Source organism: Culex pipiens, chromosome 1 (genome assembly GCF_016801865.2).
Source record: "Culex pipiens pallens isolate TS chromosome 1, TS_CPP_V2, whole genome shotgun sequence".
Taxonomy (NCBI): domain Eukaryota; kingdom Metazoa; phylum Arthropoda; class Insecta; order Diptera; family Culicidae; genus Culex; species Culex pipiens.
In genome coordinates, this window is record NC_068937.1 from 15,475,065 (window position 1) to 15,493,594 (window position 18,530).

The 18,530-nt window shown below is 36.7% G+C and overlaps 1 protein-coding gene across 4 annotated transcripts in view; it reads left to right on the forward strand.

The window, feature by feature from the left end:
* LOC120417696 (protein bunched, class 2/F/G isoform) overlaps positions 1-18,530 on the forward strand; it is a 199,920-nt gene that overhangs the window by 126,034 nt on the left and 55,356 nt on the right. The window lies entirely within an intron of this gene.

An 18,530-nucleotide genomic window follows, 5' to 3' on the forward strand; every position in this document is an offset into this window, starting at 1 on the left:
GATGTTTGGAATGCACAATTTTACGAGGTTTATTACTGGAGAGTGTGTGTGTTACTTAATTCTGACTAGTGGGTGACAAAGTGAATGTTGATTACATTTTTTGCATAATTGGTGGCTCCAGACGGGACCGGAAATGCGGGTAGTTGGGTTTTTGTCTAAGTTTGCGTTAGTTCGTTGAATTTTTTGAACTTTTTTTCTATTTTATTCATTTTCTAACTTCTATGTATGAATTTGTGCTCTGGCTTTCACTGAACAATTGACTTGGTATTAAAAATAGGAGCAGATTATGACCTATTTTAGTCATGTTCTAACTTTTATGAATTTGTGCTCTGAATTGGAATGACCAAATGACTTGATTGTGCAGATTGCAGATTGTGAACTATTTTATACGTTTTCTAACTTTTCAGAATTTGTGCTCTGATTTTGGAGTCACCAATTGACTTGAAATTGAAAATATTAGCAGATTATGAACTATTTTATCCATTTTCTAACTTTGATGAATTTGTGCTCTACCTGGAATGGAGCAATTGACTTGAAATTGAAAATATTAGCAGATTATGAACTATTTTATACGTTTTCTAACATTTATGAATTTGTGCTATGGTTTGAAATGACAAATTGACTTGAAATTGAAATATAAGACAATTTTAAGCTGTGATATTACCGTCTGCCAAATGCACAATACCTTCCACTCAATTAATCGCTGTTAATTTTTTTTCCATCAAACCTAACCTCAACTGCACAACCACCAATTTACTAAACAAACGATTTCCTGCTGATTCATGGCGGGGCAATTGTTCGCACACGAAACCAAATCTGATAACGGCGCAACTTTTCGTCGCTATCAATATTTTGACAGCTAATTGCTACCCTTCAGGCGCAAAACTTTGTTCAATCTCCCGCGGCGGAAGCAAAAAATTATAATAATAGAAGAAACCCCACCGCGTCCGCAGCACACACGGAGGCTTTTAATCTAAACTTTCTAATCGTAATTAATCATTTTCACTGTGCGTCGATTTAAATGGCCGCCATCTTTGTTTGCAAACATGGCTTAAGGTTTTCAATTAAATTGATTGTTACGAGATGTAAAACTTCATAAACAACAACAGCAGAAAAGTTTGATTTTGTGTTTGTTTTGACGCGATTAAATAACCTCAAAAAAAAACGCGCACATAATCATAATGGTGCGCGGAAATCAAAATTAAGGCGAAAATGAAGGTTGTTCAACGTGGGGTGGTGGTCGTGGAGTGGAACAATTTTTTCAGTTCGGTTAGGCTCAAGTCGCTTGTTGCTCTTCAAAGCCATCAAACCGTTTGACAGCTCCCGATGATCATGATGATGGTTGTGGCGCATCGCGGTTTCGTAATGTGCGTGAGGGTTTAAATGAAGTGTTAGGGAATGGTGAGAAGTTACGTAATTTAAAAAAAAATCTTCTAAAATTATTTAATCGTTATATATTTTCAACTTTTAATACGGAGTTTTCGAATGACCCCTCTCTATTACTATTTTTTACCAATAACAACAATTTCCACCCAACTTCCAAGTTTCCTAACTCCAACGATTATCACCGCGATCGTGGGGGTCATTTCTCGTCAGTAGCCAACCGTCATAATGAACCGTCACTGGCAGATGTTGTCTGCAGATCTCCGTTGCATCACATATATCACAGGCAGTTCGCGAACTGGTGTGATGATGATGACAGTAAAAGTTTTCAAAATATAAAAAAAAATATTCCATAAAACTTTCATCTTTTCACTCTTTTCACAATATTATTTACTTCAAAATTTGAAACCCTGTTAATTTTTTTCTAGCTTTTTTTTAATATGTGCTCTGGCTGGGAAAGAAAAATAAGGTTGAAAATTGAAAATTCAGGTTGATTTTGAGTTTTTTTTTTTGACATCTATGAATTTGTGCTCCAGCTGAGATCAATCAAAAGACTTGAACTTGAAAATATGGCTTGATATTAACCTTTTTTATCAATTTTTCAACATATATGAATTTGTGCTCTGGTCGGGAACAGGCAATCTACCTGAAATTAGCAGGATAAGTCGATTTCGCGGTATTTTCATTATTTTCTAAGTTCTTAGAATTTGTGCTCTGCTTTGGAAACGAACAATCCACCTGAAATGTGAAATTTATGTAGGTTTTGACAGCTTTTTATCAATTTTCAGACTTCTTTGAATTTGTGCTCTAGTTGGGAAAGAGCATTTGAATTGAAAATGAATAAAACAGTAGAATTTAACCTATTTTTGTCATTTTCAAAGTTCCATGATTTTTTTTCTCTGCCTGGAAACAAGGAATTGGCTGTGAATTGACAATAATAGTAGATTTCAACCTATTTTGTTCGTTTTCCAAGTTTTATGAATTTGTGCTCGGTCTAAAAACGGGCAAATATTTTTTTTTTGAAATTGAAAATAGATCTAGATTTTGACCGATTGAACCCATTTTCTCACTTCCATGAATTTGTGCTCTGGTTTGAAACGACAAAATTTGCTTGAAATTGAAAAAGTTGGTAGGTTTTGACTTGAAATTGAAAATATGTATAGATTTTGACCTAATTTATTCATTTTGCAACTTCTATGAATTTGTGCTCTGACTGAGAATGAATAAATGGACCTTGCAAGAAATAAACATTCAAGCCAAAAAATACAATTTTGGTGGTTCAGCCTCACTTTCCCTTCCTAATTATTCCCCGGTAACCACTCCGACTAAATTGCACTCTGTTGCACAATTCGGCTAAAAGTCAACCCCTAGCATTCGTGAACTTAAACTTTGTGCAATAGCTGCTCACTTGCTGTCGAAATGCTAAATCGCACTAAAATAGCCATCATCTGCTGCACTATTAAACCGGCGACTTAACGGGTCTCTCCAAGACTCCATTTCGACTAGGAAGTGCCAGCGTTTAGGCTTAAATTGATTTTATTTTTCAACGAGCGTTTTTTTTTTTGGTTTGTGATGTAAGCTTGAAACGCTGTCTTTTTTCTAAGGGGAAGGGAAGTGGAGAAAGAGCTCTTTTCCTACCAACTTGAAAAAAAAACTTTGAAGATAATCGATTCAATGAAACTCTTAATTAAGCGCCTATTAATATGCGTGAAACGCGGAAATTTAAAACCCTCCCCTGAGTAAGCTTTGATGAGGCGCCCACGTTGTTCAAGATTGGCGCAGAAAGGGTGTGGGTTCGGGTGCAGACAGGTGATGTACCGGTTTGGGGATAATTTTCTGGTACTGTTACTTGCTAATTTGTGCTGCGAAATTAATCCAAGAATTCTAGTTTTGGTGTTTTTTTACATTTCCTCATTCGACCTATTTTCATTCCATCTTTCTCCTTTCGACATTTTGTCGCTTGCAACGGTTATCAGAAAGGTTTTGTACATTTACCTTAAGTAAACGTGACTTTTGACAGTGTTGCCAGATCTTTAAAATCTACCTTTTACCATCAGGCAAATTTTAACCTTAATTTTTTTCTGTCTATTTGACCCACAATTTTGAACTCTTTTTGCAAAAGAAACTAGTTCATCTCCATCAGTTAGTAGCCTCCATTCAAATTGCCAACCTTTGCTAAAAACTGGGCCACCTGCACTTAAGCCACATTATCAATGCCATCTCTGTTTCTCTCCATTTCCCAACTCTTAGATAATAAAACTTCCCACCCTCGTCATAGCTGCCTCGAGAAATGTGATTGTTTAGTTCCACTTTTCTCTCCTTTTATTGCCCTCGGGAGGCCGAAAAATTTAAACACTTTCCTTCCGTGAAACTGAACTGGTACTCCGTTCGACCGGAATTTCCATATCTGTGCACCAACCTGGGAGTGGAAAAGTATGCAACATTGTTTCTCTCGCTTTCGTAACCCAGATCACGTGGTCACGTGGAAAGTGAGTACACGTGGATGGGAGACTAGCTGAGTTATATTAAAGGAGAGATCTAAAAATTTCTATCGAAAAACAATTGATATGTTTCCGATAGATATCTTAGATCACTACTTTGGTTTTGACATGTTGACAGATTGACAGAATTGACAGATTACTTACTTACCTTTTTCCTGGAAACTTCACTAAATCACATCACTTTACCATTTCACTTCACCTTACTTAGCTGGTTGAAACCAGCTTGGTACTCAACTCTTACGTCCGTGATAGGGAAACTCTTCACAATTCTTCAATATTACTTACCCCTTTAAATTCATAACACATTTCACTTCATTTTCTATGGAGGACTCTAGCTAGGTACTCGACTTTGACGTCCGTAATAGAGAAAGATACCTACTTGACTTAGTAATAGTTCATTTTTTTTTCAATTCGTTAGCTTGTAGTGCCTCTACCAAACCTCAAATAAGAGCTCTTAATAATCGCAATTCCTGGTTAATCGTATCCCATCTCTGATATGTCAATTTCCCCCATACAATCAATGTCAACGCGTAATCGACTCCAAAAAAAAAACACTCCAAACAACCCTCAAGTTCCGCAAACAACCAACGCAGCAGTGACTTTGTGGTTAACCAAAGTTTCCCCTTCATCAAGATCCGATTACCGAGAGACGATGCGACAACAGCTGCCGGTACCTCCTCCTCCTTCGAAATTCGCAATAAAGTCTCAATCGGCGGCAGCCGTCATAACCTTAAGTGTCGTGATTTGTCACCCGAAGGACTGCCCGGCAACACTTCTCGGGTGTCACCCGCGCGAAGTCTATCATTAGAGATTACTTTGCGGCGCTGTCATTAAGAGGTAGCGCTCCTGACAGATTGTGCAACCATCAATTCCAGGCCATCTCGCGGCCACTAGCGGCACTCGATAATTTCAGTGTCAGCGATCGCGCGGTAAAAAGTGTTACATTCGATTAGATTAAGGCGCGCGCGCTGACTGCATAATGGAACATGATTTCTTCAACGCCTCGGACGGCCATATCTGGACGGCGCGGAGATTCGGTCCGGGGGCGGTTCTGTGTTTACATTCGTGCCCGCACCCTGGTCGTATTGACAGGTCTCAGACTAGACGGACGGACGCAACCTCTCTCTCTCTCGATAGCGATCGAATTGCGCGCGGCATTAGCATAACACTTAAAAGAGAGCTGGAGATCGCGCGCCCATTATTTCACTTTCCCTTAAGGGGGAGGCTTAGCGAGAGGCGGCCCTGGTGTCGGGTAGTCTGACTTGGAAGGAGGTCCCAACTGACCAGGGCTCAATAGTCTTCCTGGTGTTACGAGGATAACCTCCTAACAAGACTGATAGTTTGACAGATTGGACAGATTGACAGGGTTAGTACTTACCAGTTTGAAATTCACCTCGCTTCACAGCAATTTCCTTGAAGTCACTACTTAGAGTCTAAATGGTGAAGTCCGTAGTTGGGAAAGTCAGCACCAACTGACTTTTCCATGGTCATCAACGTCACTGCACTTACTTTGTCCTAGAAATTCACTTACACTTTTCACAGCAACTTGCATATCAAATCCTACCTGGGTACTCAATGTTGACGTCCGTGATAGAGAAGCTCTAAAATCTAGAAAACAACTTCAAACGATTGAGTTACATAAATTGACGAGCTTACAAAACGTCGTCAGCGGGAAGTTTTGGATAGTAACCGAAATTGAAGTCTCTTGGAAACGATAATTTCGGCTGACTGATGATGATTGAGACGTTTTATCGTGAAAGACAAAACGGCTCCAATCTACTTATTTGACAGTATGACAGGTTGACTGATTGACAGTTTTGTACTTACCATTTTCGCTGGAACAACACTATTATTCACTTCAACTTTCACGCCGAAACTGCTCCCAGGTACTCGATGTTGACGTCCGTGATTGGGAAATCCCAAAATGTACTTACCTTGAAATCATCACTAAATCACATCAACTTCGGTTGGCAACCTCACTAGGTACTCGATGTCGACGTCCGTAATCGGGAATCCTAACTGGATACTCAATGTCGACGTCCGTAATAGGGAATCACTTTGATCTAAAAATCAACTTCAAACGTTCTAACCTTACCAGGTTCGACCGCGCTTGAGTTACATCGCCCCGCTTGGGTAACCCCGCGTAAAGTTACCCAAATTCATTGTTTTCAGCCATTCACCTCGCAGTTTTCAGTGCTGACACTGGTGTAACGAGGCGTCGAGGTGGTTATCTAAATTGAACTCACAAATCTTCAGCAGAGAGTACACCGCACGCTCATTAGCGTGTAATTCACAACCGGATAATGATCCGGTCGACGGTGGGGTCGGTGTCGGAATGTTAAATGAAAATTTGACTGCGCCGATGACGCCGATACCTCGAACGCACTCTTTAACGCATATGACCACAGGGTATCATCTCCGAAGCCGTTGATACATAATTAACGAGCTCGCTGAGGGGTTGTTACTTCATTATGTACCCGGGTTGATTGCGATGAGTTACGAAACACCGGCGGTAACAACTCCTGAACTCCGGACAGAGTGTTGTTGTTTGCTCAATTATTTCGAGGAGGTGAACGCGTCTGACTCCGTTTAGATCGCAAACCCCCCAACTTTGCGATAGATCACAAACGGTCCGTGAAGCCCAGCTGGAAGCTTCGGCTACCGAGGAACCGTGACCAACAAATCATGCGCGATCGTTATTGACATGCCGACGCGACGCTCGGTCTGGTCGGTGTCCAAGACGCCGATTGGTCTCGCTCTCGAGTAGCGTCGAGGCCAAATCGAAGCGCTTAGGTGGAGTTGAAGGAGAGATCTGAGTCGTTTCTATCGGATGAGCACCGGTAGAACGACTCAGATCACTACCTTTCGCTTGAAATTTTGACATGTTGACAGATTGACAGAATTGACAGGTTGTTTACTTATCGTTTCCCTGTAGATTTCTTACACTTCACCGTTTTTCACTAGTACTTACCCCTTGAGATCATCCAAACTTCACTATTTCACTTCAATTTCTTCGGTTGACTCCAGCTAGGTACTCACCTTTGACGTCCGTGATCGGGAAACCTTTCACTTGTACTTACTCAAAATCAATAATATCACTAACTTCACTATTTCACTTCACTTTCTTCGGTTGACGCCAGCTAGGTACTCACCTTTGACGTCCGTGATTGGGAAACCATTTACTAGTACTTACCCAAAATAAATATCCAAGACCTTTTCAATCAGTTGGGGGCTAGTGAAATCTGACATCCGTATTCGAAAGCAAGTTACGTGACTCAACGCCGCACCACACCCCCTTTAAAACAGATTAAAATGGTAAATTTCGCAGTTTTATCGTGCGAATGATTGCCAAGTTGATTTTCCCCTCCATCCCATCGAGTAATTATGGGCTCGTCTAATCAAAATCTCACACGGCATCCATGCCTGGGGTTCAGACTGGCGTGCGCCCAGCATAATTTGCATGTCGGGGCACAACCACCTAGCAGGGTGTTCCTGATTGAAGCTGCACGATCTCGATTTATCTATAACCGGTAGTTGAGCACTCGTCGAACTGCATCGACAGGTCAGCACGTGCGTGTAGGTGGTAGCCGGGAAACCCGCGCTGTCAATCTGTGCCAGTTTGGAGAGCGCGCGATCGATAATTACCTCACGTGGACGCACCGGTAAACAACCTCCGGCGGAAGGCTGACGCAACTTTGTTGTTTGTTATTGCTCACGTGCAACTCGTTTTTTTCTTTTTCTCCGAAAAGGTAGCCATTTGGAATCAATTTGAGTCTGGCGACCCTGACTTGATCGATGATCGTGGCGCTGAAGCTGACCAGTCATCGGGCGGGGGTGTGTTCGCCCCGGAAGATTGATGACTAAGGGATTTTAGGCCGCAGCGGTGAATGAAATCGAAAGTTCGGAATTCGGCTTGTGGCGATGATTTGTCGGGCGCTGGTATGCGATTTGGCTATCGCAATCTTGAAGTCGCCTCGTCGACGCTTTGTAGCTTGAAGAAACTCGATTCGCCGAACTGACAAAACGTCGTCGACGGGGAGCGTTTGGGTAGTAGCCGAAATTGAAGTTTCTCGGAAACGATAATTTCGGCTGACTAATGATGATTGAGACGTTTTGTCGTGCAAGACAAAACGACTCGAATCTACTTTTTTGACAGATTGACAGGTTGACAGATTGACAGTTTTGTACTTACCGTTTACGCAGAAACTACACTATTATTCACTTCACTTCACTTCAACTTTTACGTCGAAGCTGCTCCGAGGTACTCGATGTTGACGTCCGTGATTGAGAAATCTCAAATTGTACTTACCTTGAAATCATCACCAAATCACACAAACTTCTGTAACCTACCCCACTAGGCTTCTCAAAGTCGACGTCCGTAATCGGGAAGCCCTTCACCAATTAACCAAGACACCAACCAAATGTCGACATCGCCTGCGGCAAATCCCTTCTCTTCCTAGTGCAAACCGCAAGCAACGCTGCGGTTTGTTTGTTTTGCTGCAGTTGCAGCTGCTACCTTCACCAAGCCAAAACCACCTCGCGCCAATTATGGCGCGCAGTGACTGCAACTTTGTAAACAATCATCACCCCGTCGGCCGTTGTGTAGGCATTTGCATCGCGCTAGTGAAGCTGTCAAATTTAGCAAATAATGGCGGCCAGAATTGGAAGGAAAACGTCAGACGGCGGTGCTGCCATCTAGGGGACAGTAGCGTTTGACAGCTTGATTAGGTTGGCGCGTGCGCGACGCTCTGTCGTAACGCGGCTAGGGTGGTTCGGTTTGTTGACATTTTTTGTTGTGATTTGGAAGCAAATTGGTACGAACCTTGGAAGCATTGTAGTCATGCTCGCCGGAGCGTGGAACTTGGTCCAAGAGCGACAAAGAAAAAAAGATAACATTTGCGCAGACGAAGAAAAACGCCATCTTTTCTGCACGTGTGCACTTGAAACAATCCGACGACGATGAAGATTGCGACGCGGGGAGTGACATAATCTCATTTTTTTCATGTACTGTCTCTCGCCATAACTACCTTCAAGTTGACAACGTCTAGCCCATTATCCCACTAATGGAAAAGAAAGTTTTGCACAACTCAGTACAAAATGTGTTGGCACTCTTTTTTTTTCCTCGCACTCCTTAACGGTTCAAGTCTTTGAGGACAATTGACAACCGAAGCGGCTTCCTTGGCATTGTTTTTGCTGTGCACCACTCTTGGGCAGAACACTTTCTGATTACATCAGAGTCCGAGCGCTTCCTGGAGAGTTCGGACGTTACACAACTTGCGAGGAAATTTTCCCCATCGCGATCTTGCCCATTTTCGACGCCCCTCGAAGAAATATGACCGATCCTAATCCTCCAAACTCCCCCTTCAATCGAGCGGCATTCGACTGATTGATCGGCGTTTCCGTGTCTCTACCTTAAAAATAAAGGGTAAAGTGGTAATTTTTGTACCTCAGTCTTCGATTGCCTCCAATCGATCAACAATTGGCCAACCTACCCTAAATATTAGAGTCGCTAATTTCTATTTTATAACCCACGGTAGACTAGTGGCCGCCAGATGGCCGAAGGTTGGAAAAATTTCACTTTCCGTCGTGGGGCGACTTCGTCGCCGCATCTATGGGATACTGTTTTAATCAGATTAGTGACGACGGAGCAGCGATTAACGTGCCGAAGGGACACGGGAGATCACCTAATGTGGGATCTCATAAGCGACTAATAAGCTAATCGTTGGCCGACCTACAGGGGGTGAAAGATACTAAAGTAGGAGTTTTAAGAGGTTATCTCATGTGAAATGGTATGGTGGATTAAGTGAGGTTATGAATGTTATTAGTTGTGTAACAAGTTCTAAAAACTTTTTGAAACACATACATTGTAACACTAAATGACTATTCAATCAATTCCATGATCGGGTTTGTGCCAAAAATGTTCAACCGGTTCTTCTTGTTTACTTACCACTTTCCTCTTTTAATACTTCACTTTTTCATGTTACGTCATTTATGGTTGACGCCAACTTGGTACTTACCTTTGACGTCCGTGTTCGGGAAACACCTACCGTTGTTCACCATTACCTGCACCTTAAAATCACTCACACTTCACTATTTCACTTCAATTACTAAGGTCGACTCCAGTTAGGTACTCAACTTTGACGTCCGTGATCGGGAAACCCTTCACTAGTACTTACCCTAAATCTAAATCAATATCCGAAACCTCTTTCGCTTTTCAATTATTTGAGCTAGTGAAATTTTAAGACTGTAATCAAAATCAAGTTATAGAAGCAGTTAGACATGTCGAATGATAGATTTTGTGCCAAAATGTTCAACCGGTTCAAACGGTATTGAACCGGTGGGATGAAAATCGGATACAATTTGATACAGCCAATTTTGAGCTGTTTCATCAGCATTTTTTTGTGTACTAAATGTGTCAACCGGTCCAGAATTTGAACCGGTTCAATGAACCGATTCAGTAAAACCGAATGTAAATGGGTTCAAAATTTCTGTTTAATCAATTTAGAGAAGATTGATGAGATTTATGATATTTAAAAATTATCAACCGGTTCAACTTTTGAACCGATTGGAAAAACTCGTTTAGCTGAATCTTTTAAGTTTTTTTTTCCAGTTTTATTCTTACATTTTAAATTAGTTTTTGCTTTTAGCAACATTATGGGGAAGTCAAATCTGTTATTTTGTTCATGGCATGGATTTTTCAAATGTCTTTTGTGAATATTGTTCATTTAAATCAAGAGTAACAGAAGTTTTAACAAAATACTTCGGTCTTAAATGCTAAACCATTTGTGTATTTATAAAAAATATCGTTTAAATAGCATTTTAGTACAATTTTTGACCATTTTGCATTTTTTAACATTTTAATTTTCGTGGGGTTCAACCGGTGCAACATTTTTAACCGTTCAGATAAACAGTTTGACAGGAACCTTTACACTGGGTGATTATTATATTCAAGCAAATTTACAAAGTTCTACATGTCGCATGACTGTTTTTTTATTGCCGAACCGGTTATGCTTAACCTATTAATTTTGGAGAAAAAAAACTTTGACTTTTCACTGCTTCAGAATTTTTACCGGTACAACTAAATAACCGGTTCAGCTATCCTTATCCAGAATCAATCACAAAATGATGAAATGTCGCACAACAATTCAAATTTTCTCCAATCGTGACAACTTCTAAATCAGGTCGATGAACCGGTTCGAATGAATTGGTTAAATTTTAGTACAAAATAAATTTTCATAAAATTTTGAGAAGTGTGCTTAATAATTTTGTTCCAAAAATGCTTGAAATTTTAGGATTTAATTCATTAAGTCATAAATAGCAGAAGTTAGCATACAATTCTTTACGCTAAAATGCAAAACTATTTGTAATTTTTTTTATAAATTCTGAAAAGAAATTTTCAGAACATTTAAGTACTTATTTGGACCATTTTTTATTTTTCTTATGATTTGTTCTGACATTTTCTGACTTGGACCGATTGGCTTAACCGGTTTAGCTGAACCTATTCTGCTTTTTATACTGTATCAATATTACATTCTTAAATTGAATCTGTTTGATGAACCGGTTCAGCTAAAAATATTATGTTTTTATAGAATTTGACTTGTCCCTAGATAGTTTTTGCTTAAAAAAACATTTTACCGATAGAACAAAAAAATCGGTTTAGTCATATGTATGCAAAATCAATCAATTTGAAACAGTTTGGTTTGCCAAAAATCAACAACCGGTACAACTTCTAAATCAGGTTGATGAACCGGTTCAAATAAATTGGTTAAACTTTAGTACAAAATTCATTGAATTTTAAGAAGGTTGATCTTTTGCTTGATGTGTTTTAAATGTTCAACCGGTAAAACTGAACCGATTTAGCTGGAATGGCAAAAAAAACAGATGACTAGTTTTGATGAACCGGTTCAACTATTCCTATCAATTTTGACGTCACTTGATAGATATTTTTTTACCGTTGCAACAGAATATCTAATGATTAAATTTGAAGACGGTAGACATGTCACACGATTGGTACTGTGCCAGAAATGTTCTACCGGTTCATCCTTTGAATCGGTTTTACTGAGGCTTTTAAATTTTGGCACTACATGATTCTTCAACAACGTTGAAGAATTTGATGCTTCACAGCTTTGTACAAAAATAATATCAATCGGTACAACTTTTGAATCGGTTCGATGAACCGTTAAGCTTTGGTACAGAATGACTATTCATGGATTTTGAAGTAGTTTTGTGTGGCACTGTATATTTTTTGTCATAACATTTTTGAACCGGTAAAACTATTGAATCGGTTTAATTAATCAGTTTAATTAAATTTGTTCTTCTTCAGTACAAAGCAAATTGAAGAAGTTTGATGTGCCGCATGATAGTTTTTTAATCAATAATACTCAATCAATATAACTTTGAACCGGTTCAGCTAAATCTATTAAACTTTGGTAAAACCTGAATATTCTTGTAATTTGATGAAGTTTGATCTCTAGATTGACAGCTCTTGTTCAACCGGTTCAACATTTCAATCGGGTAAATGACCGGTTCAACTGAATCAATTATGCTTTGGTACAGAATTACTTTTCATGAAATTTGATTTTTTTTTTGTTTGTCGCTTGCTGGTTTTGTCCTAAATCGGTTTAATGAACCGGTTAATTTTATTCGGTTTTAATCGGTACAAAAGCAAATAGAAGAAGTTTGATGCGTCGCATTATGGTATTTTAGTAAATTATACACTTAACTGGTGTAACTATCAAATTGGTTTGATGAACCGGTTCGGAATAGGTTAATATTTAGTATTTTTGTACGAACTTAAATTTAAAAAAAATCAATTATAGTTTCATGCAAACTTCAAGTTTTTTCATTAATAATTGTTGGCTTTAGTTCTGTAGAACATCTTTAAATTAATAATATTTGTCTTTGCCATAAGCAAAAACCAGCTGTTTCACGAATGGTCTTAAAAACAACAAATCATCCACTCAAATCAACCTCAATTACCCAAGCCAAAGTTGCAAACTCATCAAGGTTACTCACCAAAACAGTGCACAATCTGCAACTGAGTTGAACCGATCTTCTCTGCTGCTGCTGCTGCTGCTGCTCGCTCACCAAGCTAATCCAAGACCTAATTTAAATAATTATCTGATTACTTTCCGGGGCCTCTTTCTCGCACTGTTTATCTCCTGCCCTTAAGCTAACAAATTTGCAAATTCAGCAGCGCTCGAGTTGCAGAAGCTGCAGTTTCACGCTCTAGCTTCTGAACGGCAGCAAAAGAAGGTAGTTACTACCGTTTTGGAAAATTGCATTTTCCCTTGAACTATGACGTTTCCAAACGGGCCTGCAATCTGCGCACTGTACCCAGCTTGCAATTATTTAGCCCAGTTGAAGGTGAAATTAATCAGCCCTAAGGGGAAAAGCTGCCGCCGTTAATTGAATTTCACCCCCACCGATTAAGCTCTCCAGCTTTAAGAACCTGTTTCCTGTCACCGATAAATCACTTTACTGACTTCTTGGCGGGATTTTGTTTTTCATTTCCTTGGGGCGAAAGTCTGCCACCGCAAAACGGCACAAGTCGTGATCTGCTAATAACATAAATTTGATAACAAAACTCCTCTAAAATATGGAAAGCTTTTTTCAGTCTTTTTTCGAGCGAAACTCTGATGTAACCAGATCGCTTTTTCGTTTGAAGGTAATTAGGAGATATATTAAGTCGACGCCGACGAAGTCGGACCTTAAGATTTATAGACTTTAGACTTTGGTGGTTTCTGCTGAATCGGTTAGTTCCTACTCATTTTTGGAGCAAAAAAAGTCTTATACACTTTCCAATAGTTTCGCTGCCGGCCAAACCGCTTTTTCAATTAAGCAAGAAATGTTTCAAAATATCACCAGATGAATTGATCGGCTAATGATCATAAAACCCTCCCCGGCAAAGCAGTTGAGAGAAGACGCCAACCGGTTAATCGGTAGTGAAGTGTCCGAGATGTCAAAGTCACGTTTTGTACCTACTCGGAAACGATTGGAAATTCATCAACAGCAGGGAGTTAGATACATGCCGCCGCAGTAAACCACACTCTGTCACATCTGATAAGTGTCGGAGAATTTCCTGTATGCAGTGGAGGGGGTTGACGGATTGACACAGTATGGCACGGCTGGAAAGTTGGAATTTGAAGTAGTCGGTGGGAAAATGATGAAAGGGAAAAAATAAAAAACTGAAGCTACACAGTAAAAATTTTAATTAACAATTTTGTCAATTTTGTAAATTTTGTCATTTTGTCATTTTGTCATTTTGTCAATTTTGTCAATTTTGTAAATTTTGTAAATTTTGTAAATTTTGTCAATTTTGTAAATTTTGTAAATTTTGTAAATTTTGTAAATTTTGTCAATTTTGTCAATTTTGTCAATTTTGACAATTTTGACAATTTTGTCAATTTTGTCAATTTTGTCAATTTTGTCAATTTTGTCAATTTTGTCAATTTTGTCAATTTTGTCAATTTTGTCAATTTTGTCAATTTTGTCAATTTTGTCAATTTTGTCAATTTTGTCAATTTTGTAAATTTTGTAAATTTTGTCAATTTTGTCAATTTTGTCAATTTTGTCAATTTTGTCAATTTTGTCAATTTTGTCAATTTTGTCAATTTTGTCAATTTTGTCAATTTTGTCAATTTTGTCAATTTTGTCAATTTTGTCAATTTTGTCAATTTTGTCAATTTTGTCAATTTTGTCAATTTTGTCAATTTTGTCAATTTTGTCAATTTTGTCAATTTTGTCAATTTTGTCAATTTTGTCAATTTTGTCAATTTTGTCAATTTTGTCAATTTTGTCAGTTTTGTCAATTTTGTCAGTTTTGTCAATTTTGTCAATTTTGTCAATTTTGTCAATTTTGTCAATTTTGTCAATTTTGTCAATTTTGTCAATTTTGTCAATTTTGTCAATTTTGTCAATTTTGTCAATTTTGTCAATTTTGTCAATTTTGTCAATTTTGTCAATTTTGTCAATTTTGTCAATTTTGTCAATTTTGTCAATTTTGTCAATTTTGTCAATTTTGTCAATTTTGTCAATTTTGTCAATTTTGTCAATTTTGTCAATTTTGTCAATTTTGTCAATTTTGTCAATTTTGTCAATTTTGTCAATTTTGTCAATTTTGTCAATTTTGTCAATTTTGTCAATTTTGTCAATTTTGTCAATTTTGTCAATTTTGTCAATTTTGTCAATTTTGTCAATTTTGTCAATTTTGTCAATTTTGTCAATTTTGTCAATTTTGTCAATTTTGTCAATTTTGTCAATTTTGTCGATATTGTCGATATTGTCAATTTTTGTCAATTTTTGTCAATTTTTGTCAATTTTTGTCAATTTTTGTCAATTTTTGTCAATTTTTGTCGATTTTTGTCAATTTTTGTCAATTTTTGTCAATTTTTGTCAATTTTTGTCAATTTTTGTCGATTTTTGTCAATTTTTGTCAATTTTTGTCAATTTTTGTCAATTTTTGTCAATTTTTGTAAATTTTTGTCAATTTTTGTCAATTTTTGTCAATTTTTGTCAATTTTTGTCAATTTTTGTCAATTTTTGTAATTTTTTGTCAATTTTTGTCAATTTTTGTAAATTTTTGTAATTTTTTGTAAATTTTTGTAAATTTTGTAAATTTTTGTAAATTTTTGTAAATTTTTGTAAATTTTTGTAAATTTTTGTAAATTTTTGTAACTTTTTGTAATTTTTTGTAATTTTTTGTCAATTTTGTCAATTTTGAAAATTTTCGTCAATTTTTGTCAATTTTTGTCAATTTTTGTAAATTTTTGTAATTTTTTGTACATTTTTGTAAATTTTTGTAAATTTTTGTAAATTTTTGTAAATTTTTGTAAATTTTTGTAATTTTTTGTAATTTTTTGTAAATTTTTGTATTTTTTTGTAAATTTTTGTAAACTTTTGTAAATTTTTGGAAATTTTTGGAAATTTTTGTAATTTTTTGTAATTTTTTGTAATTTTTTGTAATTTTTTGTAATTTTTTGTAATTTTTTGTAATTTTTTGTAATTTTTTGTAATTTTTTGTAATTTTTTGTAATTTTTTGTAATTTTTTGTAAATTTTTGTAAATTTTGTAAATTTTTGTAAATTTTTGAAATTTTTTGTAAATTCTTAAATTTTTAAAATTTTTGTCAATTTTGTGAATTTTTGTAAATTTTTGTCATTTTTTGTAAATTTTTGTCATTTTTTGTAAATTTTTGTGAATTTTTGTCAATGCTTGTAAATTTATGTTATTTTTTTAATTTTTGTAATTTTTTTTCAATTTTGTCAATTTTGTCAATTTTGACAATTTTGACAATTTTGACAATTTTGACAATTTTGACAATTTTGACAATTTTGACAATTTTGACAATTTTGACAATTTTGACAATTTTGACAATTTTGACAATTTTGACAATTTTGACAATTTTGACAATTTTGACAATTTTGACAATTTTGACAATTTTGACAATTTTGACAATTTTGTCAATTTTGTCAATTTTGTCAATTTTGTCAATTTTGTCAATTTTGTCAAACTTCTAGTGCGTTTTTCACAGCTTTCTGTTATACAGTTTTGCAATTTTACATTGTTTTGAGGTAAAATTGTATAAATTTGGTCTGAAAAATTTAAGTCAGAAAAAATTTGCATTTCTATCTTTATAATTTGTAAAATTTCATTATTTTATAAAAATAACACCTTTGAATCATTGTTAGTTTTTTACACGCGAAGTAATAAATTACATGGAAAAGATGTAAATTGTCATTTTGTCAATTTTGACAATTTTGTCAATTTTGACAATTTTGTCATTTTTTTCAATTTGTCAATTTTGCGTTTTTACACAGTTTTCCAATTTTACATAGTTTTGAGGTAAAATTACATAAAATTTGTCTGAAAATTTTTAAGCAGAAAAAATGTGCAATTCTATCTGAATAATTTGTAAAATTTCATCATTTTATGAAAATACCTTCTTTTATTCATTGTTATTTTTTCATACGTGATGTTATGAAAAATTACACAAAAAAGATGTAAATTGGATATTTCAAAATTTAACCCATTTTTTTGTGTGTTTATCGTTTTTTTTTTTAATGACGATGCTGATTGTCTATCTGCACAATTTTTGTAAATTCATTTTTAAAGTAAAATGAAACACATGCTGAAAAAAAACAATATTCGTTAATTTAATATTTTCAACCTCAAAAAGCTCAAATCAAAACAGATTAATTCCACAACTCACAACAACAACAACAAAAGCAATGAAATCGAACCATGCAACCACACTGCCAGCAACAACTAGAACAACTCAGTGCTGCTGGCACGTGAAATGGAACGTGTCCCTTTGCGACGAGAGTACTGACGGTGTGCTGAGCCGTGGCGCTATGGTTGGCCTTTTGCAACGAGGAAGACCTTCAACAAAACGTAAACCAAAGAAAAACAACAACAGCAACCATAATAACATCAACTGGGTGAAGACGATACTAACTGGTCCGTGATACAAATATAAGGAGTTTGTTAGGGTGGTTCACCATTTAAGAATTTGTTTTTTTTTAGTTTTGGAACCTGAATATATTCTTTTGAGTAAAAAAAACCATCATCCGGAGCGTTTGGCACGGTATGTCCACGTATCCTCCCTCCCCATAAAGATTCTGTGAATTGACAAACATCTTTTCATAACTATCAGTCGAACGCCAACTACCCTGCAAAAACAACATCATTCCGCAGAAAACGTCAAGATGCCAGTATGGCACCACCTCTACCACCACCCCAAAATAGAGTAGGGTAACACAATCAGGTGGTTACCGGGCGACCGCAGCCCATCCAATCTGTGTCATATTTTACCGTGCCCGCGTCAAGATCACTTGGCAAGGGTGGATGCACCTATTATTGTTTTAAAAAAAACTTAAATATCCATCAATGTTTCTCCAGACACTTTCCCTTCACAAATTAAATACAAAAAACGACTTAAACCTCAATAGGGTCGTTTACCCAACCTTCCTTCACATTTTCTTGATAAAATTATAGGCAAAAACGAAAAACAAAACAATTCTCCAACACGGCGATGCTGTTAAAAAACGACGGCATCTAAGTTGTTTTAGCGATGATACACAACGCCGATAGTGAACTTTACAACGAGTAGGCAAACATAGGTTTTTGCGATAAGATCGACTGCTGCCGTCATAATCATCATTTGCGCGAATGCAACAAAAAAATTTCCCCGACAACGCAAGCATTTTATCGCAAAATTTATCAGAATTATTTGCTACAGTCGAAGCACTTCCGATTAACCCTTGAACATTTTTTTTTTTTCATTTTTTTATTTCACACGCAGACCGTTGAGAGCAAAATGATCTCGATTTAGAATGAGTGCAAATCGCGCTAAAATTGGCGTAGAACCTTTTCAAACTCATCAAGCCATGTTGGTGTATACTGTAAAGGCACTAACTTGTCATGTCGAGGGTGTCGGGATCGATTCCCGCCAAGTCCGTTTATTTTTTTCGCCTAATAATTTTATTTTTTTGTCATTCGAGGGTTAACAAAAATATGACTCACTGTTTATCTTGTCCTCTATCAAAACCGGCAATTTGCCTGAATCGCATTTGATTGCCATAATATAATAGAGTTGGATTGATACTTCCGAACACCGCGCAGTCCTTCAAACTTGACGAACCCCAT